The 23,910-nt window shown below is 37.3% G+C and overlaps 7 non-coding genes across 7 annotated transcripts; all 7 read left to right on the top strand.

The window, feature by feature from the left end:
• The first annotated feature begins 18 nt into the window (after positions 1-18).
• LOC135020293 (U1 spliceosomal RNA) lies at positions 19-181 on the top strand. The gene has a single exon (XR_010217736.1). It is a non-coding gene; the product is annotated as a U1 spliceosomal RNA (small nuclear RNA).
• Positions 182-852: 671 nt separating this feature from the next.
• LOC135020319 (U1 spliceosomal RNA) lies at positions 853-1,016 on the top strand. Its single transcript, XR_010217756.1, has one exon. It is a non-coding gene; the product is annotated as a U1 spliceosomal RNA (small nuclear RNA).
• A 152-nt stretch (positions 1,017-1,168) lies between these two features.
• Positions 1,169-1,331, top strand: LOC135020268 (U1 spliceosomal RNA). The gene has a single exon (XR_010217711.1). It is a non-coding gene; the product is annotated as a U1 spliceosomal RNA (small nuclear RNA).
• A 671-nt stretch (positions 1,332-2,002) lies between these two features.
• Positions 2,003-2,166, top strand: LOC135020337 (U1 spliceosomal RNA). Its single transcript, XR_010217773.1, has one exon. It is a non-coding gene; the product is annotated as a U1 spliceosomal RNA (small nuclear RNA).
• Positions 2,167-2,318: 152 nt separating this feature from the next.
• Positions 2,319-2,481, top strand: LOC135020284 (U1 spliceosomal RNA). Its single transcript, XR_010217727.1, has one exon. It is a non-coding gene; the product is annotated as a U1 spliceosomal RNA (small nuclear RNA).
• A 671-nt stretch (positions 2,482-3,152) lies between these two features.
• On the top strand, positions 3,153-3,316 carry LOC135020324 (U1 spliceosomal RNA). Its single transcript, XR_010217761.1, has one exon. It is a non-coding gene; the product is annotated as a U1 spliceosomal RNA (small nuclear RNA).
• A 152-nt stretch (positions 3,317-3,468) lies between these two features.
• Positions 3,469-3,631, top strand: LOC135020286 (U1 spliceosomal RNA). The gene has a single exon (XR_010217729.1). It is a non-coding gene; the product is annotated as a U1 spliceosomal RNA (small nuclear RNA).
• Positions 3,632-23,910: the final 20,279 nt, after the last annotated feature.

The following is a 23,910-nucleotide window of genomic DNA, read 5'->3' as shown; positions in this document are numbered from 1 at the left end:
CCAGCTCTAGCCCAACTCCTATTTACCTGCCAGGTGAGATACTATGATCAGGAAGGTGCTTCTCCCAGGGCAAGGCTCACCCATTGCACTCTGGGTGTGCTGCTCCTGCGATTTCCCCAAATGTGGGACACTTGACTGCATAATTTGTGTTTCCTCTGGTCGGCTCTCATATAATTCAGATCTCTTTGTCTCAGGTCTTTCTCCAGCCTAGTTTGCTGTCTGTTTCCACTTCTCTTTTCTTGAGCCGCTCCCTTCTATGCCCTTGCGCACTATCCTGACCTCTCCCGTCTGCTTACTTTGTGCCTTCCAACGCACAATGCATACTACAGGTAGTGCTGCAGGGCCCACACCCTTTTACATGCTTTACAGAGCAGCTCTGGAGCTGTTACAGTGCCCAGCTGCTGCAAGAAATCATCTTGAATGCTTCAGGGGCTGGGGCATAGCCAACATGAGCCCCACACCGAAGGAGGGTGGAGATGTTTAATGCAAATTAGGGGTCATCCAAGCGCCACAAAAGGACGCCATGCCCTGCACATCCCTTTTTTCTTTTCATATGCAGACGAGGGTTGAAGCCAACTTTGACCCACTGCTTGGATGACATCACCATATGCAAATCCATCTGCTGCAGGCCTTCCCCCAGGAATGCTTGCACTAGTTGTTGCATTTGGTTTGTTGTTTGGGGGTGCTTCAGTATTAGGCAGCCTTCTGCCCTCCCATGTTCATCTGAAAATATGTGTTCTCCCTGCAGTTGTTGTCCCCAGATGAGAGTTCCCTTGTGCTGCCTCAGTTGAATCTCCTTTACTTGACAGAGATGTGCCTGAGCAGCGGCCCTCCCCAGCCCTATCCCAAATCATACTTATTTTGCATAGGAGATACCATGGTCATGAAGATTGTTCTCCCAGGGTGAGGTTCATTCATTGCATTCTGGGTATGCTGACCCCTGTGATTTCCCCAAATGTGGGAAACTCAACTGCATTATTTGTGGTAGTGGGGGACTGTGTTTGTGCTTTCCTCTGCTCAGCTCTGGTAAAAGTCAGATTTCTTTGTCTCAGATCTTCCTCTAGCCTTGTTCTTCTTTCGAGAGTTCCCTTGTGCTGCCTCAGTTGGATCTCCTTCACTTGACAGGGGGGTGCCCGAGCAGCGACCCTCCCCAGCTCTAGCCCAACTCCTACTTACCTGCCAGGTGAGATACTATGATCAGGAAGGTGCTTCTCCCAGGGCAAGGCTCACCCATTGCACTCTGGGTGTGCTGCTCCTGCGATTTCCCCAAATGTGGGAAACTTGACTGCATAATTTGTGTTTCCTCTGGTCGGCTCTCGTATAATTCAGATCTCTTTGTCTCAGGTCTTTCTCCAGCCTAGTTTGCTGTCTGTTTCCACTTCTCTTTTCTTGAGCCGCTCCCTTCTATGCCCTTGCGCACTATCCTGACCTCTCCCGTCTGCTTACTTTGTGCCTTCCAACGCACAATGCATACTACAGGTAGTGCTGCAGGGCCCACACCCTTTTACATGCTTTACAGAACAGCTCTGGAGCTGTTACAGTGCCCAGCTGCTGCAAGAAATCATCTTGAATGCTTCAGGGGCTGGGGCATAGCCAACATGAGCCCCACACCGAAGGAGGGTGGAGATGTTTAATGTGAATTAGGGGTCATCCAAGCGCCACAAAAGGACGCCATGCCCTGCACATCCCTTTTTTCTTTTCATATGCAGACGAGGGTTGAAGCCAACTTTGACCCACTGCTTGGATGACATCACCATATGCAAATCCATCTGCTGTAGGCCTTCCCCCAGGAATGCTTGTACTAGTTGTTGCATTTGGTTTGTTGTTTGGGGGTGCTTCAGTATTAGGCAGCCTTCTGCCCTCCCATGTTCATCTGAAAATATGTGTTCTCCCAGCAGTTGTTGTCCCCAGATGAGAGTTCCCTTGTGCTGCCTCAGTTGAATCTCCTTTACTTGACAGAGATGTGCCTGAGCAGCGGCCCTCCCCAGCTCTATCCCAAATCATACTTATTTTGCATAGGAGATACCATGGTCATGAAGATTGTTCTCCCAGGGTGAGGTTCATTCATTGCATTCTGGGTATGCTGACTCCTATGATTTCCCCAAATGTGGGAAACTCGACTGCATTATTTGTGGTAGTGGGGGACTGTGTTTGTGCTTTCCTCTGGTCAGCTCTGGTAAAAGTCAGATTTATTTGTCTCAGATCTTCCTCTAGCCTTGTTCTTCTTTCGAGAGTTCCCTTGTGCTGCCTCAGTTGGATCTCCTTCACTTGACAGGGGGGTGCCCGAGCATCGACCCTCCCCAGCTCAAGCCCAACTCCTACTTACCTGCCAGGTGAGATACTATGATCATGAAGGTGCTTCTCCCAGGGCAAGGCTCACCCATTGCACTCTGGGTGTGCTGCTCCTGCGATTTCTCCAAATGTGGGAAACTTGACTGCATAATTTGTGTTTCCCCTGGTCAGCTCTCGTATAATTCAGATCTGTTTGTCTCAGGTCTCTCTCCAGCCTAGTTTGCTGTCTGTTTCAACTTCTCTTTTCTTGAGCCGCTACCTTCTATGCCCTTGCGCACTATCTTGACTTCTCCCATCTGCTTACTTTGTGCTTTCCAACGCACAATGCGAACTACAGGTAGTGCTGCAGGGCCCACACCCTTTTACTTGCCTTACAGAGCAGCTCTGGAGCTATTACAGTGCCCAGCTGCTGCAAGTAATCAGCTTGAATGCTTCAGGGGCTGGGGCATAGCCAACATGAGCCCCACACCGAAGTAGGGTGGAGGTGTTTAATGCGAACTAGGGGTCATCCAAGCACCGCAAAAGGCCGCCATGCCCTGCACGCCCCTTTTCTCTTTTCATATGCAGACGAGGGTTGAAGCCAACTTTGACCCACTGCTTGGATGACATCACCATATGCAAATCCATCTGCTGCAGGCCTTCCCCCAGGAATGCTTGTACTAGTTGTTGCATTTGGTTTGTTGTTTGGGGGTGCTTCAGTATTAGGCAGCCTTCTGCCCTCCCATGTTCATCTGAAAATATGTGTTCTCCCTGCAGTTGTTGTCCCCAGATGAGAGTTCCCTTGTGCTGCCTCAGTTGAATCTCCTTTACTTGACAGAGATGTGCCTGAGCAGCGGCCCTCCCCAGCCCTATCCCAAATCATACTTATTTTGCATAGGAGATACCATGGTCATGAAGATTGTTCTCCCAGGGTGAGGTTCATTCATTGCATTCTGGGTATGCTGACCCCTGTGATTTCCCCAAATGTGGGAAACTCGACTGCATTATTTGTGGTAGTGGGGGACTGTGTTTGTGCTTTCCTCTGGTCAGCTCTGGTAAAAGCCAGATTTCTGTGTCTCAGATCTTCCTCTAGCCTTGTTCTTCTTTCGAGAGTTCTCTTGTGCTGCCTCAGTTGGATCTCCTTCACTTGACAGGGGGGTGCCCGAGCAGCGACCCTCCTCAGCTCTTGCCCAACTCCTACTTACCTGCCAGGTGAGATACTATGATCATGAAGGTGCTTCTCCCAGGGCAAGGCTCACCCATTGCACTCTGTGTGTGCTGCTCCAGCGATTTCCCCAAATGTGGGAAACTCGACTGCATAATTTGTGTTTCCCCTGGTCGGCTCTCGTATAATTCAGATCTCTTTGTCTCAGGTCTCTCTCCAGCCTAGTTTGCTGTCTGTTTCCACTTCTCTTTTCTTGAGCCGCTCCATTCTATGCCCTTGCGCACTATCCTGACTTCTCCCGTCTGCTTACTTTGTGCCTTCCAACGCACAATGCGAACTACAGGTAGTGCTGCAGGGCCCACACCCTTTTAGTTGCCTTACAGAGCAGCTCTGGAGCTGTTACAGTGCCCAGCTGCTGCAAGAAATCAGCTTGAATGTTCTTCGTTGATTGATGGAAGAAACATCTTACAAAAACTCTCCAGATTATTGACTTTTTAAAGTTTTTCTAGGAAACGTTCTAGATGAATGCTTATTAGCGTTTGTCAGAATGTACGTTTGCAAAGTGTCACTGTGGCGCAATCAGTTAGCGTGTTCGGTTATTATCCAAAAGGTTGGTGGTTCAATACCACCCAGGGACGTAATTTACCTTGTTATCAGATTTTGGTGATCTTTAAGTAGACAAGTCAAAATTTCAAACCCCCTCTTGTGGTGTAGGGTACCTGACCTTCTCTGATGTAATCAGAGTTATATTTGATTAAGTGATTTTTTAAAAAAAAAACAGCTAGGAAGCACAATTTAGCAGTGGGTTGCAGAGAAAAAGAAATATGCTGGCAAAAAAATCCAATTGAGTGATTAAACAGCTCTTCATTTTCTGGCTTTATTTTTATGCTAACAAATTTGTTCTCTGAAAAGTGTCCACAAAGCCAAGTATCTGATTAACACCTTTGTAGGGATGGTTTTTCACCTATTACTAAATTAAACTTGCTTCATTGGAAAGGCAGCAAGATGCATCTTCATTTCAATATCTACTGAAATAATACAGGTTGACACCAGGAAACATTAACGCCACTGCATCCTTGCTGCTTTCTCATGTGGAAGTCTGTTTAATGTGAAAACAAGGTGATATCTAATTAGCACACAGGTAAGGAATTAAGAAAATCTTTATTTAAGGGTGAAGATGTTTCTCACAAAATCGTTGCCCCAATGCATCATTGAAATTCAAGCTGGAAAGATGATTTTAATATATCACTTGTACATTTTGTATTGCTCTTCTGGTGACAATGTAGTTTCTTTTTGTCAATTACCATTTTAATAATAGGGTAAAGAAAATTAAGTGGATTTTTGAAAGAAAACAATACTGTCAATATACTATTAAACAAATTAAAATGGTAAAAGTTATTGTACTTTAAGTAAAAATAAAAGAGCTAAAATATCAATCCCAATTTTGGATTACTTTAATTAAAAAAAAATGCATATAGCAGAGGATAGTTTCAATCTGCCTACCTCTGGGTTATCGGCCCAGCATGCTTCCATTGCAGTACTCTGCTGCACATGTAAGTGCAAGAGATCCTGAAGCACTCACTCATCATGGGAAAGTACCAATGTGTTTCTTCGTTGGTTGATGGAAGAAACATCTTACAAAAACTCTCCAGATTATTGACTTTTTAAAGTTTTTCTAGGAAACGTTCTAGATGAATGCTTATTAGCCTTTGTCAGTATGAACATTTTGCAAAGTGTCTCTGTGGCGCAATCGGTTAGTGTGTTCGGCTATTAACCAAAAGGTTGGTGGTTCAATCCCACCCAGGGATGTAATTGACCTTGTGATCAGATTTTGGTGATATTTAAGTAGACAAGTCAAAATTTAAAACCCCCTGTTATGGTGTGGGTACCTGTCCTTCCCTGATGTAATCAGAGTTAGATTTGATTCAGTGATTTTATAAAAACAGCTAGGAAGCACAATTTAGCAGTAGGTTGCAGAGAAAAAAAATATGCTGGCAGAAAAATCCAATTGAGTGATTAAACAGCTCTTCATTTTCTGGCTTTATTTTTATGCTAACAAATTTGTTCTCTGAAAAGTGTCCACAAAGCCAAGTCTCTGATTAACACCTTTGTAAGGATGGTTTTTCACCTATTACTAAATTAAACTTGCTTCATTGGAAAGGCAGCAAGATGCATCCTCATTTCAATGTCTACTGAAATAATACAGGTTGACACCAGGAAACATTAACGCCACTGCATCCTTGCTGCTTTCTCATGTGGAAGTCTGTTTAATGTGAAAACAAGGTGATATCTAATTAGCACACAGGTAAGGAATTAAGAAAATCTTTATTTAGGGTGAAGATGTTTCTCACAAAATCGTTGCCCCAATGCATCATTGAAATTCAACCTGGAAAGATGATTTTAATATATCACTTGTACATTTTGTATTGCTCTTCTGGTGACAATGTAGTTTGTTTTTGTCAATTACCATTTTAATAATAGGGTAAAGAAAATTAAGTGGATTTTTGAAAGAAAACAATACTGTCAATATACTATTAAAACAAATTAATTGGTAAAAGTTATTGTACTTTAAGTAAAAATAAAAGATGCAAAATATCAATCCCAGTTTTGGATTACTTTAATTAACAAAAAAAAATGCATATAGCAGAGGATAGTTTCAATCTGCCTACCTCTGGGTTATGGGCCCAGCATGCATCCATTGCTGTACTCTGCTGCACATGTAAGTGCAAGAGATCCTGAAGCACTCACTCATCATGGGAAAGTACCAATGTGTTTCTTTGTTGGTTGATGGAAGAAACATCTTACTAAAACTCTCCAGATTATTGACTTTTTAAAGTTTTTCTAGGAAACGTTTTAGATGAATGCTTATTAGCCTTTGTCAGTATTTACTTCTGCAAAGTGTCTCTGTGGCGCAATCAGTTAGTGTGTACGGCTACTAACCAAAAGGTTGGTGGTTCAATCACACCCAGGGACGTAATTGACCTTGTGATCAGATTTTGGTGATCTTTAAGTAGACAAGTCAAAATTTCAAACCCCCTGTTATGGTGTAGGGTACCTGGCCTTCTCTGATGTAATCAGAGTTAGATTTGATTCAGTGATTTTATAAAAACAGCTAGGAAGCACAATTTAGCAGTGGGTTGCAGAGAAAAAGAAATATGCTGGCAAAAAAATCCAATTGAGTGATTAAACAGCTCTTCATTTCTGGCTTTATTTTTATGCTAACAAATTTGTTCTCTGAAAAGTGTCCACAAAGCCAAGTCTCTGATTAACACCTTTGTAGGGATGGTTTTTCACCTATTACTAAATTAAACTTGCTTCATTGGAAAGGCAGCAAGATGCATCCTCATTTCAATGTCTACTGAAATAATACAGGTTGACACCAGGAAACATTAACGCCACTGCATCCTTGCTGCTTTCTCATGTGGAAGTCTGTTTAATGTGAAAACAAGGTGATATCTAATTAGCACACAAGCAAGGAATTAAGAAAATCTTTATTTAAGGGTGAAGATGTTTCTCACAAAATCGTTGCCCCAATGCATCATTGAAATTCAAGCTGGAAAGATGATTTTAATATATCACTTGTACATTTTGTATTGCTCTTCTGGTGACAATGTAGTTTGTTTTTGTCAATTACCATTTTAATAATAGGGTAAAGAAAATTAAGTGGATTTTTGAAAGAAAACAATACTGTCAATATACTATTAAAACAAATTAATTGGTAAAAGTTATTGTACTTTAAGTAAAAATAAAAGAGGCAAAATATCAATCCCAGTTTTGGATTACTTTAATTAACAAAAAAAATGCATATAGCAGAGGATAGTTTCAATCTGCCTACCTCTGGGTTATGGGCCCAGCATGCTTCCATTGCTGTACTCTGCTGCACATGTAAGTGCAAGAGATCCTGAAGCACTCACTCATCATGGGAAAGTACCAATGTGTTTCTTTGTTGGTTGATGGAAGAAACATCTTACAAAAACTCTCCAGATTATTGACTTTTTAAAGTTTTTCTAGGAAACGTTTTAGATGAATGCTTATTAGCCTTTGTCAGTATTTCCTTCTGCAAAGTGTCTCTGTGGCGCAATCAGTTAGTGTGTACGGCTACTAACCAAAAGGTTGGTGGTTCAATCTCACCCAGGGACGTAATTGACCTTGTGATCAGATTTTGGTGATCTTTAAGTAGACAAGTCAAAATTTCAAACCCCCTGTTATGGTGTAGGGTACCTGGCCTTCTCTGATGTAATCAGAGTTAGATTTGATTCAGTGATTTTATAAAAACAGCTAGGAAGCACAATTTAGCAGTGGGTTGCAGAGAAAAAGAAATATGCTGGCAAAAAAATCCAATTGAGTGATTAAACAGCTCTTCATTTTCTGGCTTTATTTTTATGCTAACAAATTTGTTCTCTGAAAAGTGTCCACAAAGCCAAGTCTCTGATTAACACCTTTGTAGGGATGGTTTTTCACCTATTACTAAATTAAACTTGCTTCATTGGAAAGGAAGCAAGATGCATCCTCATTTCAATGTCTACTGAAATAATACAGGTTGACACCAGGAAACATTAACGCCACTGCATCCTTGCTGCTTTCTCATGTGGAAGTCTGTTTAATGTGAAAACAAGGTGATATCTAATTAGCACACAGGTAAGGAATTAAGAAAATCTTTATTTAAGGGTGAAGATGTTTCTCACAAAATCGTTGCCCCAATGCATCATTGAAATTCAACCTGGAAAGATGATTTTAATATATCACTTGTACATTTTGTATTGCTCTTCTGGTGACAATGTAGTTTGTTTTTGTCAATTACCATTTTAATAATAGGGTAAAGAAAATTAAGTGGATTTTTGAAAGAAAACAATACTGTCAATATACTATTAAAACAAATTAAAATGGTAAAAGTTATTGTACTTTAAGTAAAAATAAAAGAGCAAAAATATCCATCCCAGTTTTGGATTACTTTAATTAACAAAAAAAATGCATATAGCAAAGGATAGTTTCAATCTGCCTACCTCTGGGTTATGGGCCCAGCATGCTTCCATTGCAGTACTCTGCTGCACATGTAAGTGCAAGAGATCCTGAAGCACTCACTCATCATGGGAAAGTACCAATGTGTTTCTTTGTTGGTTGATGGAAGAAACATCTTACAAAAACTCTCCATATTATTGACTTTTTAAAGTTTTTCTAGGAAACGTTCTAGATGAATGCTTATTAGCCTTTGTCAGTATGTAATTTTTGCAAAGTGTCTCTGTGGCGCAATTGGTTAGTGTGTATGGCTATTAACCAAAAGGTTGGTGGTTAAATCCTACCCAGGGACGTAATTGACCTTGTGATCAGATTTTGGTGATATTTAAGTAGACAAGTCAAAATTTCAAACCCCCTCTTATTGTGTAGGGTACCTAGCCTTCTCTGATGTAATCAGAGTTAGATTTGATTCAGTGATTTTATAAAAACAGCTAGGAAGCACAATTTAGCAGTGGGTTGCAGAGAAAAAGAAATATGCTGGCAAAAAAATCCAATTGAGTGATTAAACAGCTCTTCATTTCTGGCTTTATTTTTATGCTAACAAATTTGTTCTCTGAAAAGTGTCCACAAAGCCAAGTCTCTGATTAACACCTTTGTAGGGATGGTTTTTCACATATTACTAAATTAAACTTGCTTCATTGGAAAGGCAGCAAGATGCATCCTCATTTCAATGTCTACTGAAATAATACAAGTTGACACCAGAAAAACATTAACGCCACTGCATCCTTGCTGCTTTCTCATGTGGAAGTCTGTTTAATGTGAAAACAAGGTGATATCTAATTAGCACACAAGCAAGGAATTAAGAAAATCTTTATTTAAGGGTGAAGATGTTTCTCACAAAATCGTTGCCCCAATGCATCATTGAAATTCAAGCTGGAAAGATGATTTTAATAAATCACTTGTACATTTTGTATTGCTCTTCTGGTGACAATGTAGTTTGTTTTTGTCAATTACCATTTTAATAATAGGGTAAAGAAAATTAAGTGGATTTTTGAAAGAAAACAATACTGTCAATATACTATTAAAACAAATTAATTGGTAAAAGTTATTGTACTTTAAGTAAAAATAAAAGATGCAAAATATCAATCCCAGTTTTGGATTACTTTAATTAACAAAAAAAAAATGCATATAGCAGAGGATAGTTTCAATCTGCCTACCTCTGGGTTATGGGCCCAGCATGCTTCCATTGCTGTACTCTGCTGCACATGTAAGTGCAAGAGATCCTGAAGCACTCACTCATCATGGGAAAGTACCAATGTGTTTCTTTGTTGGTTGATGGAAGAAACATCTTACTAAAACTCTCCAGATTATTGACTTTTTAAAGTTTTTCTAGGAAACGTTTTAGATGAATGCTTATTAGCCTTTGTCAGTATTTACTTCTGCAAAGTGTCTCTGTGGCGCAATCAGTTAGTGTGTGCGTCTACTAACCAAAAGGTTGGTGGTTCAATCACACCCAGGGACGTAATTGACCTTGTGATCAGATTTTGGTGATCTTTAAGTAGACAAGTCAAAATTTCAAACCCCCTGTTATGGTGTAGGGTACCTGGCCTTCTCTGATGTAATCAGAGTTAGATTTGATTCAGTGATTTTATAAAAACAGCTAGGAAGCACAATTTAGCAGTGGGTTGCAGAGAAAAAGAAATATGCTGGCAAAAAAATCCAATTGAGTGATTAAACAGCTCTTCATTTCTGGCTTTATTTTTATGCTAACAAATTTGTTCTCTGAAAAGTGTCCACAAAGCCAAGTCTCTGATTAACACCTTTGTAGGGATGGTTTTTCACCTATTACTAAATTAAACTTGCTTCATTGGAAAGGCAGCAAGATGCATCCTCATTTCAATGTCTACTGAAATAATACAGGTTGACACCAGGAAACATTAACGCCACTGCATCCTTGCTGCTTTCTCATGTGGAAGTCTGTTTAATGTGAAAACAAGGTGATATCTAATTAGCACACAAGCAAGGAATTAAGAAAATCTTTATTTAAGGGTGAAGATGTTTCTCACAAAATCGTTGCCCCAATGCATCATTGAAATTCAAGCTGGAAAGATGATTTTAATATATCACTTGTACATTTTGTATTGCTCTTCTGGTGACAATGTAGTTTGTTTTTGTCAATTACCATTTTAATAATAGGGTAAAGAAAATTAAGTGGATTTTTGAAAGAAAACAATACTGTCAATATACTATTAAAACAAATTAATTGGTAAAAGTTATTGTACTTTAAGTAAAAATAAAAGAGGCAAAATATCAATCCCAGTTTTGGATTACTTTAATTAACAAAAAAAATGCATATAGCAGAGGATAGTTTCAATCTGCCTACCTCTGGGTTATGGGCCCAGCATGCTTCCATTGCTGTACTCTGCTGCACATGTAAGTGCAAGAGATCCTGAAGCACTCACTCATCATGGGAAAGTACCAATGTGTTTCTTTGTTGGTTGATGGAAGAAACATCTTACAAAAACTCTCCAGATTATTGACTTTTTAAAGTTTTTCTAGGAAACGTTTTAGATGAATGCTTATTAGCCTTTGTCAGTATTTCCTTCTGCAAAGTGTCTCTGTGGCGCAATCAGTTAGTGTGTATGGCTACTAACCAAAAGGTTGGTGGTTCAATCTCACCCAGGGACGTAATTGACCTTGTGATCAGATTTTGGTGATCTTTAAGTAGACAAGTCAAAATTTCAAACCCCCTGTTATGGTGTAGGGTACCTGGCCTTCTCTGATGTAATCAGAGTTAGATTTGATTCAGTGATTTTATAAAAACAGCTAGGAAGCACAATTTAGCAGTGGGTTGCAGAGAAAAAGAAATATGCTGGCAAAAAAATCCAATTGAGTGATTAAACAGCTCTTCATTTTCTGGCTTTATTTTTATGCTAACAAATTTGTTCTCTGAAAAGTGTCCACAAAGCCAAGTCTCTGATTAACACCTTTGTAGGGATGGTTTTTCACCTATTACTAAATTAAACTTGCTTCATTGGAAAGGCAGCAAGATGCATCCTCATTTCAATGTCTACTGAAATAATACAGGTTGACACCAGGAAACATTAACGCCACTGCATCCTTGCTGATTTCTCATGTGGAAGTCTGTTTAATGTGAAAACAAGGTGATATCTAATTAGCACACAGGTAAGGAATTAAGAAAATCTTTATTTAAGGGTGAAGATGTTTCTCACAAAATCGTTGCCCCAATGCATCATTGAAATTCAAGCTGGAAAGATAATTTTAATAAATCACTTGTACATTTTGTATTGCTCTTCTGGTGACAATGTAGTTTGTTTTTGTCAATTACCATTTTAATAATAGGGTAAAGAAAATTAAGTGGATTTTTGAAAGAAAACAATACTGTCAATATACTATTAAAACAAATTAATTGGTAAAAGTTATTGTACTTTAAGTAAAAATAAAAGATGCAAAATATCAATCCCAGTTTTGGATTACTTTAATTAACAAAAAAAAAATGCATATAGCAGAGGATAGTTTCAATCTGCCTACCTCTGGGTTATGGGCCCAGCATGCTTCCATTGCTGTACTCTGCTGCACATGTAAGTGCAAGAGATCCTGAAGCACTCACTCATCATGGGAAAGTACCAATGTGTTTCTTTGTTGGTTGATGGAAGAAACATCTTACTAAAACTCTCCAGATTATTGACTTTTTAAAGTTTTTCTAGGAAACGTTTTAGATGAATGCTTATTAGCCTTTGTCAGTATTTACTTCTGCAAAGTGTCTCTGTGGCGCAATCAGTTAGTGTGTACGGCTACTAACCAAAAGGTTGGTGGTTCAATCACACCCAGGGACGTAATTGACCTTGTGATCAGATTTTGGTGATCTTTAAGTAGACAAGTCAAAATTTCAAACCCCCTGTTATGGTGTAGGGTACCTGGCCTTCTCTGATGTAATCAGAGTTAGATTTGATTCAGTGATTTTATAAAAACAGCTAGGAAGCACAATTTAGCAGTGGGTTGCAGAGAAAAAGAAATATGCTGGCAAAAAAATCCAATTGAGTGATTAAACAGCTCTTCATTTCTGGCTTTATTTTTATGCTAACAAATTTGTTCTCTGAAAAGTGTCCACAAAGCCAAGTCTCTGATTAACACCTTTGTAGGGATGGTTTTTCACCTATTACTAAATTAAACTTGCTTCATTGGAAAGGCAGCAAGATGCATCCTCATTTCAATGTCTACTGAAATAATACAGGTTGACACCAGGAAACATTAACGCCACAGCATCCTTGCTGCTTTCTCATGTGGAAGTCTGTTTAATGTGAAAACAAGGTGATATCTAATTAGCACACAAGCAAGGAATTAAGAAAATCTTTATTTAAGGGTGAAGATGTTTCTCACAAAATCGTTGCCCCAATGCATCATTGAAATTCAAGCTGGAAAGATGATTTTAATATATCACTTGTACATTTTGTATTGCTCTTCTGGTGACAATGTAGTTTGTTTTTGTCAATTACCATTTTAATAATAGGGTAAAGAAAATTAAGTGGATTTTTGAAAGAAAACAATACTGTCAATATACTATTAAAACAAATTAATTGGTAAAAGTTATTGTACTTTAAGTAAAAATAAAAGAGGCAAAATATCAATCCCAGTTTTGGATTACTTTAATTAACAAAAAAAATGCATATAGCAGAGGATAGTTTCAATCTGCCTACCTCTGGGTTATGGGCCCAGCATGCTTCCATTGCTGTACTCTGCTGCACATGTAAGTGCAAGAGATCCTGAAGCACTCACTCATCATGGGAAAGTACCAATGTGTTTCTTTGTTGGTTGATGGAAGAAACATCTTACAAAAACTCTCCAGATTATTGACTTTTTAAAGTTTTTCTAGGAAACGTTTTAGATGAATGCTTATTAGCCTTTGTCAGTATGTACTTTTGCAAAGTGTCTCTGTGGCGCAATTGGTTAGTGTGTAAGGCTATTAACCAAAAGGTTGGTGGTTCAATCCCACCCAGGGACGTAATTGACCTTGTGATCAGATTTTGGTGATATTTAAGTAGACAAGTCAAAATTTCAAACCCCCTCTTATTGTGTAGGGTACCTGGCCTTCTCTGATGTTATCAGAGTTAGATTTGATTCAGTGATTTTATAAAAAACAGCTAGGAAGCACAATTTAGCAGTTGGTTGCAGAGAAAAAAAATATGCTGGCAAAAAAATCCAATTGAGTGATTAAACAGCTCTTCATTTTCTGGTTTATTTTTATGCTAACAAATTTGTTCTCTGAAAAGTGTCCACAAAGCCAAGTCTCTGATTAACACCTTTGTAGGGATGGTTTTTCACCTATTACTAAATTAAACTTGCTTCATTGGAAAGGCAGCAAGATGCATCCTCATTTCAATGTCTACTGAAATAATACAGTTTGACACCAGGAAACATTAACGCCACTGCATCCTTGCTGCTTTCTCATGTGGAAGTCTGTTTAATGTGAAAACAAGGTGATATCTAATTAGCACACAGGTAAGGAATTAAGAAAATCTTTATTTAAGGGTGAAGATGTTTCTCACAAAATCGTTGCCCCAATGCATCATTGAAATTCAAGCTGGAAAGATGATTTTAATATATCACTTGTACATTTTATATTGCTCTTCTGGTGACAATGTAGTTTGTTTTTGTCAATTACCATTTTAATAATAGGGTAAAGAAAATTAAGTGGATTTTTGAAAGAAAACAATACTGTCAATATACTATTAAAACAAATTAAAATGGTAAAAGTTATTGTACTTTAAGTAAAAATAAAAGAGCAAAAATATCAATCCCAGTTTTGGATTACTTTAATTAACAAAAAAAATGCATATAGCAAAGGATAGTTTCAATCTGCCTATCTCTGGGTTATGGGCCCAGCATGCTTCCATTGCAGTACTCTGCTGCACATGTAAGTGCAAGAGATCCTGAAGCACTCACTCATCATGGGAAAGTACCAATGTGTTTCTTCATTGGTTGATGGAAGAAACATCTTACAAAAACTCTCCAGATTATTGACTTTTTAAAGTTTTTCTAGGAAACGTTCTTGATGAATGCTTATTAGCCTTTGTCAGTATGTACTTTTGCAAAGTGTCTCTGTGGTGCAATTGGTTAGTGTGTAAGGCTATTAACCAAAAGGTTGGTGGTTCAATCCCACCCAGGAACGTAATTGACCTTGTGATCAGATTTTGGTGATATTTAAGTAGACAAGTCAAAATTTCAAACCCCCTCTTATTGTGTAGGGTACCTGGCCTTCTCTGATGTAATCAGAGTTAGATTTGATTCAGTGATTTTATAAAAAACAGGTAGGAAGCACAATTTAGCAGTGGGTTGCAGAGAAAAAAAATATGCTGGCAAAAAAAATCCAATTGAGTGATTAAACAGCTCTTCATTTTCTGGCTTTATTTTTATGCTAACAAATTTGTTCTCTGAAAAGTGTCCACAAAGCCAAGTCTCTGATTAACACCTTTGTAGGGATGGTTTTTCACCTATTACTAAATTAAACTTGCTTCATTGGAAAGGCAGCAAGATGCATCCTCATTTCAATGTCTACTGAAATAATACAAGTTGACACCAGGAAACATTAACGCCACTGCATCCTTGCTGCTTTCTCATGTGGAAGTGTGTTTAATGCGAAAACAAGGTGATATCTAATTAGCACACAGGTAAGGAATTAAGAAAATCTTTATTTAAGGGTGAAGATGTTTCTCACAAAATCGTTGCCCCAATGCATCATTGAAATTCAAGCTGGAAAGATGATTTTAATATATCACTTGTACATTTTGTATTGCTCTTCTGGTGACAATGTAGTTTGATTTTGTCAATTACCATTTTAATAATAGGGTAAAGAAAATTAAGTGGATTTTTGAAAGAAAACAATACTGTCAATATACTATTAAAACAAATTAAAATGGTAAAAGTTATTGTACTTTAAGTAAAAATAAAAGAGCCAAAATATCAATCCCAGTTTTGGATTACATTAATTAAAAAAAAAAAGCATACAGCAGAGGATAGTTTCAATCTGCCTACCTCTGGGTTATGAGCCCAGCATGCTTCCATTGCTGTACTCTGCTGCACATGTAAGTGCAAGAGATCCTGAAGCACTCACTCATCATGGGAAAGTACCAATGTGTTTCTTTGTTGGTTGATGGAAGAAACATCTTACAAAAACTCTCCAGATTATTGACTTTTTAAAGTTTTTCTAGGAATCGTTTTAGATGAATGCTTATTAGCCTTTGTCAGTATGCCCTTTCGTAAAGTGTCTCTGTGGCGCAATCAGTTAGTGTGTACGGCTATTAACTAAAAGGTTGGTGGTTCAATCCCACCCAGGGATGTAATTGATCTTGTTATCAGATTTTGGTGATCTTTAAGTAGACAAGTCAAAATTTCAAACCCCCTCTTATGGTGTAGGGTACCTGGCCTTCTCTGATGTAATCAGAGTTAGATTTGATTCATTGATTTTATAAAAACAGCTAGGAAGCACAATTTAGCAGTGGTTTGCAGAGAAAAAAAATATGCTGGCAGAAAAATCCAATTGAGTGATTAAACAGCTCTTCATTTTCTGGCTTTATTTTTATGCTAACAAATTTGTTCTCTGAAATGTGTCCACAAAGCCAAGTCTCTGATTAACACCTTTGTAAGGATGGTTTTTCACCTATTACTAAATTAAACTTGCTTCATTGGAAAGGCAGCAAGATGCATCCTCATTTCAATGTCTACTGAAATAATACAAGTTGACACCAGGAAACATTAACGCCACTGCATCCTTGCTGCTTTCTCATGTGGAAGTCTGTTTAATGCGAAAACAAGGTGATATCTAATTATCACACAGGTAAGGAATTAAGAAAATCTTTATTTAAGGGTGAAGATGTTTCTCACAAAATCGTTGCCCCAATGCATCATTGAAATTCAAGCTGGAAAGATGATTTTAATATATCACTTGTACATTTTGTATTGCTCTTCTGGTGACAATGTAGTTTGTTTTTGTCAATTACCATTTTAATAATAGGGTAAAGAAAATTAAGTGGATTTTTGAAAGAAAACAATACTGTCAATATACTATTAAAACAAATTAATTGGTAAAAGTTATTGTACTTTAAGTAAAAATAAAAGAGGCAAAATATCAATCCCAGTTTTGGATTACTTTAATTAACAAAAAAAAATGCATATAGCAGAGGCTAGTTTCAATCTGCCTACCTCTGGGTTATGGGCCCAGCATGCTTCCATTGCTGTACTCTGCTGCACATGTAAGTGCAAGAGATCCTGAAGCACTCACTCATCATGGGAAAGTACCAATGTGTTTCTTTGTTGGTTGATGGAAGAAACATCTTACAAAAACTCTCCAGATTATTGACTTTTTAAAGTTTTTCTAGGAAACGTTTTAGATGAATGCTTATTAGCCTTTGTCAGTATTTACTTCTGCAAAATGTCTCTGTGGCGCAATCAGTTAGTGTGTACGGCTACTAACCAAAAGGTTGGTGGTTCAATCACACCCAGGGACGTAATTGACCTTGTGATCAGCTTTTGGTGATCTTTAAGTAGACAAGTCAAAATTTCAAACCCCCTGTTATGGTGTAGGGTACCTGGCCTTCTCTGATGTAATCAGAGTTAGATTTGATTCAGTGATTTTATAAAAACAGCTAGGAAGCACAATTTAGCAGTGGGTTGCAGAGAAAAAGAAATATGCTGGCAAAAAAATCCAATTGAGTGATTAAACAGCTCTTCATTTTCTGGCTTTATTTTTATGCTAACAAATTTGTTCTCTGAAAAGTGTCCACAAAGCCAAGTCTCTGATTAACACCTTTGTAGGGATGGTTTTTCACCTATTACTAAATTAAACTTGCTTCATTGGAAAGGCAGCAAGATGCATCCTCATTTCAATGTCTACTGAAATAATACAGGTTGACACCAGGAAACATTAACGCCACTGCATCCTTGCTGCTTTCTCATGTGGAAGTCTGTTTAATGTGAAAACAAGGTGATATCTAATTAGCACACAGGTAAGGAATTAAGAAAATCTTTATTTAAGGGTGAAGATGTTTCTCACAAAATCGTTGCCCCAATGCATCATTGAAATTCAAGCTGGAAAGATGATTTTAATATATCACTTGTACATTTTGTATTGCTCTTCTGGCGACAATGTAGTTTGTTTTTGTCAATTACCATTTTAATAATAGGGTAAAGAAAATTAAGTGGATTTTTGAAAGAAAACAATACTGTCAATATACTATTAAAACAAATTAATTGGTAAAAGTTATTGTACTTTAAGTAAAAATAAAAGAGCCAAAATATAAATCCCAGTTTTGGATTACTTTAATTAACAAAAAAAAATGCATATAGCAAAGGATAGTTTCAATCTGCCTACCTCTGGGTTATGGGCCCAGCATGCTTCCATTGCAGTACTCTGCTGCACATGTAAGTGCAAGAGATCCTGAAGCACTCACTCATTATGGGAAAGTACCAATGTGTTTCTTCATTGGTTGATGGAAGAAACATCTTACAAAAACTCTCCAGATTATTGACTTTTTAAAGTTTTTCTAGGAAACGTTCTAGATGAATGCTTATTAGCCTTTGTCAGTATGTACTTTTGCAAAGTGTCTCTGTGGCGCAATTGGTTAGTGTGTAAGGCTTTTAACCAAAAGGTTGGTGGTTCAATCCCACCCAGGGACGTAATTGACCTTGTGATCAGATTTTGGTGATATTTAAGTAGACAAGTCAAAATTTCAAACCCCCTCTTATTGTGTAGGGTACCTGGCCTTCTCTGATGTTATCAGAGTTAGATTTGATTCAGTGATTTTATAAAAAACAGCTAGGAAGCACAATTTAGCAGTGGGTTGCAGAGAAAAAGAAATATGCTGGCAAAAAAATCCAATTGAGTGATTAAACAGCTCTTCATTTTCTGGTTTATTTTTATGCTAACAAATTTGTTCTCTGAAAAGTGTCCACAAAGCCAAGTCTCTGATTAACACCTTTGTAGGGATGGTTTTTCACCTATTACTAAATTAAACTTGCTTCATTGGAAAGGCAGCAAGATGCATCCTCATTTCAATGTCTACTGAAATAATACAGGTTGACACCAGGAAACATTAACGCCACTGCATCCTTGCTGCTTTCTCATGTGGAAGTCTGTTTAATGTGAAAACAAGGTGATATCTAATTAGCACACAAGCAAGGAATTAAGAAAATCTTTATTTAAGGGTGAAGATGTTTCTCACAAAATCGTTGCCCCAATGCATCATTGAAATTCAAGCTGGAAAGATGATTTTAATATATCACTTGTACATTTTGTATTGCTCTTCTGGTGACAATGTAGTTTGTTTTTGTCAATTACCATTTTAATAATAGGGTAAAGAAAATTAAGTGGATTTTTGAAAGAAAACAATACTGTCAATATACTATTAAAACAAATTAATTGGTAAAAGTTATTGTACTTTAAGTAAAAATAAAAGAGGCAAAATATCAATCCCAGTTTTGGATTACTTTAATTAACAAAAAAAATGCATATAGCAGAGGATAGTTTCAATCTGCCTACCTCTGGGTTATGGGCCCAGCATGCTTCCATTGCTGTACTCTGCTGCACATGTAAGTGCAAGAGATCCTGAAGCACTCACTCATCATGGGAAAGTACCAATGTGTTTCTTTGTTGGTTGATGGAAGAAACATCTTACAAAAACTCTCCAGATTATTGACTTTTTAAAGTTTTTCTAGGAAACGTTTTAGATGAATGCTTATTAGCCTTTGTCAGTATTTTCTTCTGCAAAGTGTCTCTGTGGCGCAATCAGTTAGTGTGTACGGCTACTAACCAAAAGGTTGGTGGTTCAATCTCACCCAGGGACGTAATTGACCTTGTGATCAGATTTTGGTGATCTTTAAGTAGACAAGTCAAAATCTCAAACCCCCTGTTATGGTGTAGGGTACCTGGCCTTCTCTGATGTAATCAGAGTTAGATTTGATTCAGTGATTTTATAAAAACAGCTAGGAAGCACAATTTAGCAGTGGGTTGCAGAGAAAAAGAAATATGCTGGCAAAAAATCCAATTGAGTGATTAAACAGCTCTTCATTTTCTGGCTTTATTTTTATGCTAACAAATTTGTTCTCTGAAAAGTGTCCACAAAGCCAAGTCTCTGATTAACACCTTTGTAGGGATGGTTTTTCACCTATTACTAAATTAAACTTGCTTCATTGGAAAGGCAGCAAGATGCATCCTCATTTCAATGTCTACTGAAATAATACAGGTTGACACCAGGAAACATTAACGCCACTGCATCCTTGCTGCTTTCTCATGTGGAAGTCTGTTTAATGTGAAAACAAGGTGATATCTAATTAGCACACAGGTAAGGAATTAAGAAAATCTTTATTTAAGGGTGAAGATGTTTCTCACAAAATCGTTGCCCCAATGCATCATTGAAATTCAAGCTGGAAAGATGATTTTAATATATCACTTGTACATTTTGTATTGCTCTTCTGGCGACAATGTAGTTTGTTTTTGTCAATTACCATTTTAATAATAGGGTAAAGAAAATTAAGTGGATTTTTGAAAGAAAACAATACTGTCAATATACTATTAAAACAAATTAATTGGTAAAAGTTATTGTACTTTAAGTAAAAATAAAAGAGCCAAAATATCAATCCCAGTTTTGGATTACTTTAATTAACAAAAAAAAATGCATATAGCAAAGGATAGTTTCAATCTGCCTACCTCTGGGTTATGGGCCCAGCATGCTTCCATTGCAGTACTCTGCTGCACATGTAAGTGCAAGAGATCCTGAAGCACTCACTCATTATGGGAAAGTACCAATGTGTTTCTTCATTGGTTGATGGAAGAAACATCTTACAAAAACTCTACAGATTATTGACTTTTTAAAGTTTTTCTAGGAAACGTTCTAGATGAATGCTTATTAGCCTTTGTCAGTATGTACTTTTGCAAAGTGTCTCTGTGGCGCAATTGGTTAGTGTGTAAGGCTTTTAACCAAAAGGTTGGTGGTTCAATCCCACCCAGGGACGTAATTGACCTTGTGATCAGATTTTGGTGATATTTAAGTAGACAAGTCAAAATTTCAAACCCCCTCTTATTGTGTAGGGTACCTGGCCTTCTCTGATGTTATCAGAGTTAGATTTGATTCAGTGATTTTATAAAAAACAGCTAGGAAGCACAATTTAGCAGTGGGTTGCAGAGAAAAAGAAATATGCTGGCAAAAAAATCCAATTGAGTGATTAAACAGCTCTTCATTTTCTGGTTTATTTTTATGCTAACAAATTTGTTCTCTGAAAAGTGTCCACAAAGCCAAGTCTCTGATTAACACCTTTGTAGGGATGGTTTTTCACCTATTACTAAATTAAACTTGCTTCATTGGAAAGGCAGCAAGATGCATCCTCATTTCAATGTCTACTGAAATAATACAGGTTGACACCAGGAAACATTAACGCCACTGCATCCTTGCTGCTTTCTCATGTGGAAGTCTGTTTAATGTGAAAACAAGGTGATATCTAATTAGCACACAAGCAAGGAATTAAGAAAATCTTTATTTAAGGGTGAAGATGTTTCTCACAAAATCGTTGCCCCAATGCATCATTGAAATTCAAGCTGGAAAGATGATTTTAATATATCACTTGTACATTTTGTATTGCTCTTCTGGTGACAATGTAGTTTGTTTTTGTCAATTACCATTTTAATAATAGGGTAAAGAAAATTAAGTGGATTTTTGAAAGAAAACAATACTGTCAATATACTATTAAAACAAATTAATTGGTAAAAGTTATTGTACTTTAAGTAAAAATAAAAGAGGCAAAATATCAATCCCAGTTTTGGATTACTTTAATTAACAAAAAAAATGCATATAGCAGAGGATAGTTTCAATCTGCCTACCTCTGGGTTATGGGCCCAGCATGCTTCCATTGCTGTACTCTGCTGCACATGTAAGTGCAAGAGATCCTGAAGCACTCACTCATCATGGGAAAGTACCAATGTGTTTCTTTGTTGGTTGATGGAAGAAACATCTTACAAAAACTCTCCAGATTATTGACTTTTTAAAGTTTTTCTAGGAAACGTTTTAGATGAATGCTTATTAGCCTTTGTCAGTATTTCCTTCTGCAAAGTGTCTCTGTGGCGCAATCAGTTAGTGTGTACGGCTACTAACCAAAAGGTTGGTGGTTCAATCTCACCCAGGGACGTAATTGACCTTGTGATCAGATTTTGGTGATCTTTAAGTAGACAAGTCAAAATTTCAAACCCCCTGTTATGGTGTAGGGTACCTGGCCTTCTCTGATGTAATCAGAGTTAGATTTGATTCAGTGATTTTATAAAAACAGCTAGGAAGCACAATTTAGCAGTGGGTTGCAGAGAAAAAGAAATATGCTGGCAAAAAATCCAATTGAGTGATTAAACAGCTCTTCATTTTCTGGCTTTATTTTTATGCTAACAAATTTGTTCTCTGAAAAGTGTCCACAAAGCCAAGTCTCTGATTAACACCTTTGTAGGGATGGTTTTTCACCTATTACTAAATTAAACTTGCTTCATTGGAAAGGCAGCAAGATGCATCCTCATTTCAATGTCTACTGAAATAATACAGGTTGACACCAGGAAACATTAACGCCACTGCATCCTTGCTGCTTTCTCATGTGGAAGTCTGTTTAATGTGAAAACAAGGTGATATCTAATTAGCACACAGGTAAGGAATTAAGAAAATCTTTATTTAAGGGTGAAGATGTTTCTCACAAAATCGTTGCCCCAATGCATCATTGAAATTCAAGCTGGAAAGATGATTTTAATATATCACTTGTACATTTTGTATTGCTCTTCTGGTGACAATGTAGTTTGTTTTTGTCAATTACCATTTTAATAATAGGGTAAAGAAAATTAAGTGGATTTTTGAAAGAAAACAATACTGTCAATATACTATTAAAACAAATTAAAATGGTAAAAGTTATTGTACTTTAAGTAAAAATAAAATAGCCAAAATATCAATCCCAGTTTTGGATTACTTTAATTAACAAAAAAAAAATGCATATAGCAAAGGATAGTTTCAATCTGCCTACCTCTGGGTTATGGGCCCAGCATGCTTCCATTGCAGTACTCTGCTGCACATGTAAGTGCAAGAGATCCTGAAGCACTCACTCATTATGGGAAAGTACCAATGTGTTTCTTCATTGGTTGATGGAAGAAACATCTTACAAAAACTCTCCAGATTATTGACTTTTTAAAGTTTTTCTAGGAAACGTTCTAGATGAATGCTTATTAGCCTTTGTCAGTATGTACTTTTGCAAAGTGTCTCTGTGGCGCAATTGGTTAGTGTGTAAGGCTTTTAACCAAAAGGTTGGTGGTTCAATCCCACCCAGGGACGTAATTGACCTTGTGATCAGATTTTGGTGATATTTAAGTAGACAAGTCAAAATTTCAAACCCCCTCTTATTGTGTAGGGTACCTGGCCTTCTCTGATGTTATCAGAGTTAGATTTGATTCAGTGATTTTATAAAAAACAGCTAGGAAGCACAATTTAGCAGTGGGTTGCAGAGAAAAAGAAATATGCTGGCAAAAAAATCCAATTGAGTGATTAAACAGCTCTTCATTTTCTGGTTTATTTTTATGCTAACAAATTTGTTCTCTGAAAAGTGTCCACAAAGCCAAGTCTCTGATTAACACATTTGTAGGGATGGTTTTTCACCTATTACTAAATTAAACTTGCTTCATTGGAAAGGCAGCAAGATGCATCCTCATTTCAATGTCTACTGAAATAATACAGGTTGACACCAGGAAACATTAACGCCACTGCATCCTTGCTGCTTTCTCATGTGGAAGTATGTTTAATGTGAAAACAAGGTGATATCTAATTAGCACACAAGCAAGGAATTAAGAAAATCTTTATTTAAGGGTGAAGATGTTTCTCACAAAATCGTTGCCCCAATGCATCATTGAAATTCAAGCTGGAAAGATGATTTTAATATATCACTTGTACATTTTGTATTGCTCTTCTGGTGACAATGTAGTTTGTTTTTGTCAATTACCATTTTAATAATAGGGTAAAGAAAATTAAGTGGATTTTTGAAAGAAAACAATACTGTCAATATACTATTAAAACAAATTAATTGGTAAAAGTTATTGTACTTTAAGTAAAAATAAAAGAGGCAAAATATCAATCCCAGTTTTGGATTACTTTAATTAACAAAAAAAATGCATATAGCAGAGGATAGTTTCAATCTGCCTACCTCTGGGTTATGGGCCCAGCATGCTTCCATTGCTGTACTCTGCTGCACATGTAAGTGCAAGAGATCCTGAAGCACTCACTCATCATGGGAAAGTACCAATGTGTTTCTTTGTTGGTTGATGGAAGAAACATCTTACAAAAACTCTCCAGATTATTGACTTTTTAAAGTTTTTCTAGGAAACGTTTTAGATGAATGCTTATTAGCCTTTGTCAGTATTTCCTTCTGCAAAGTGTCTCTGTGGCGCAATCAGTTAGTGTGTACGGCTACTAACCAAAAGGTTGGTGGTTCAATCT

The sequence above is a fragment of the Pseudophryne corroboree genome, unplaced genomic scaffold (assembly GCF_028390025.1).
Source record: "Pseudophryne corroboree isolate aPseCor3 unplaced genomic scaffold, aPseCor3.hap2 scaffold_346, whole genome shotgun sequence".
NCBI lineage: Eukaryota > Metazoa > Chordata > Amphibia > Anura > Myobatrachidae > Pseudophryne > Pseudophryne corroboree.
This window is presented reverse-complemented; position numbering and strand designations above follow the sequence as displayed.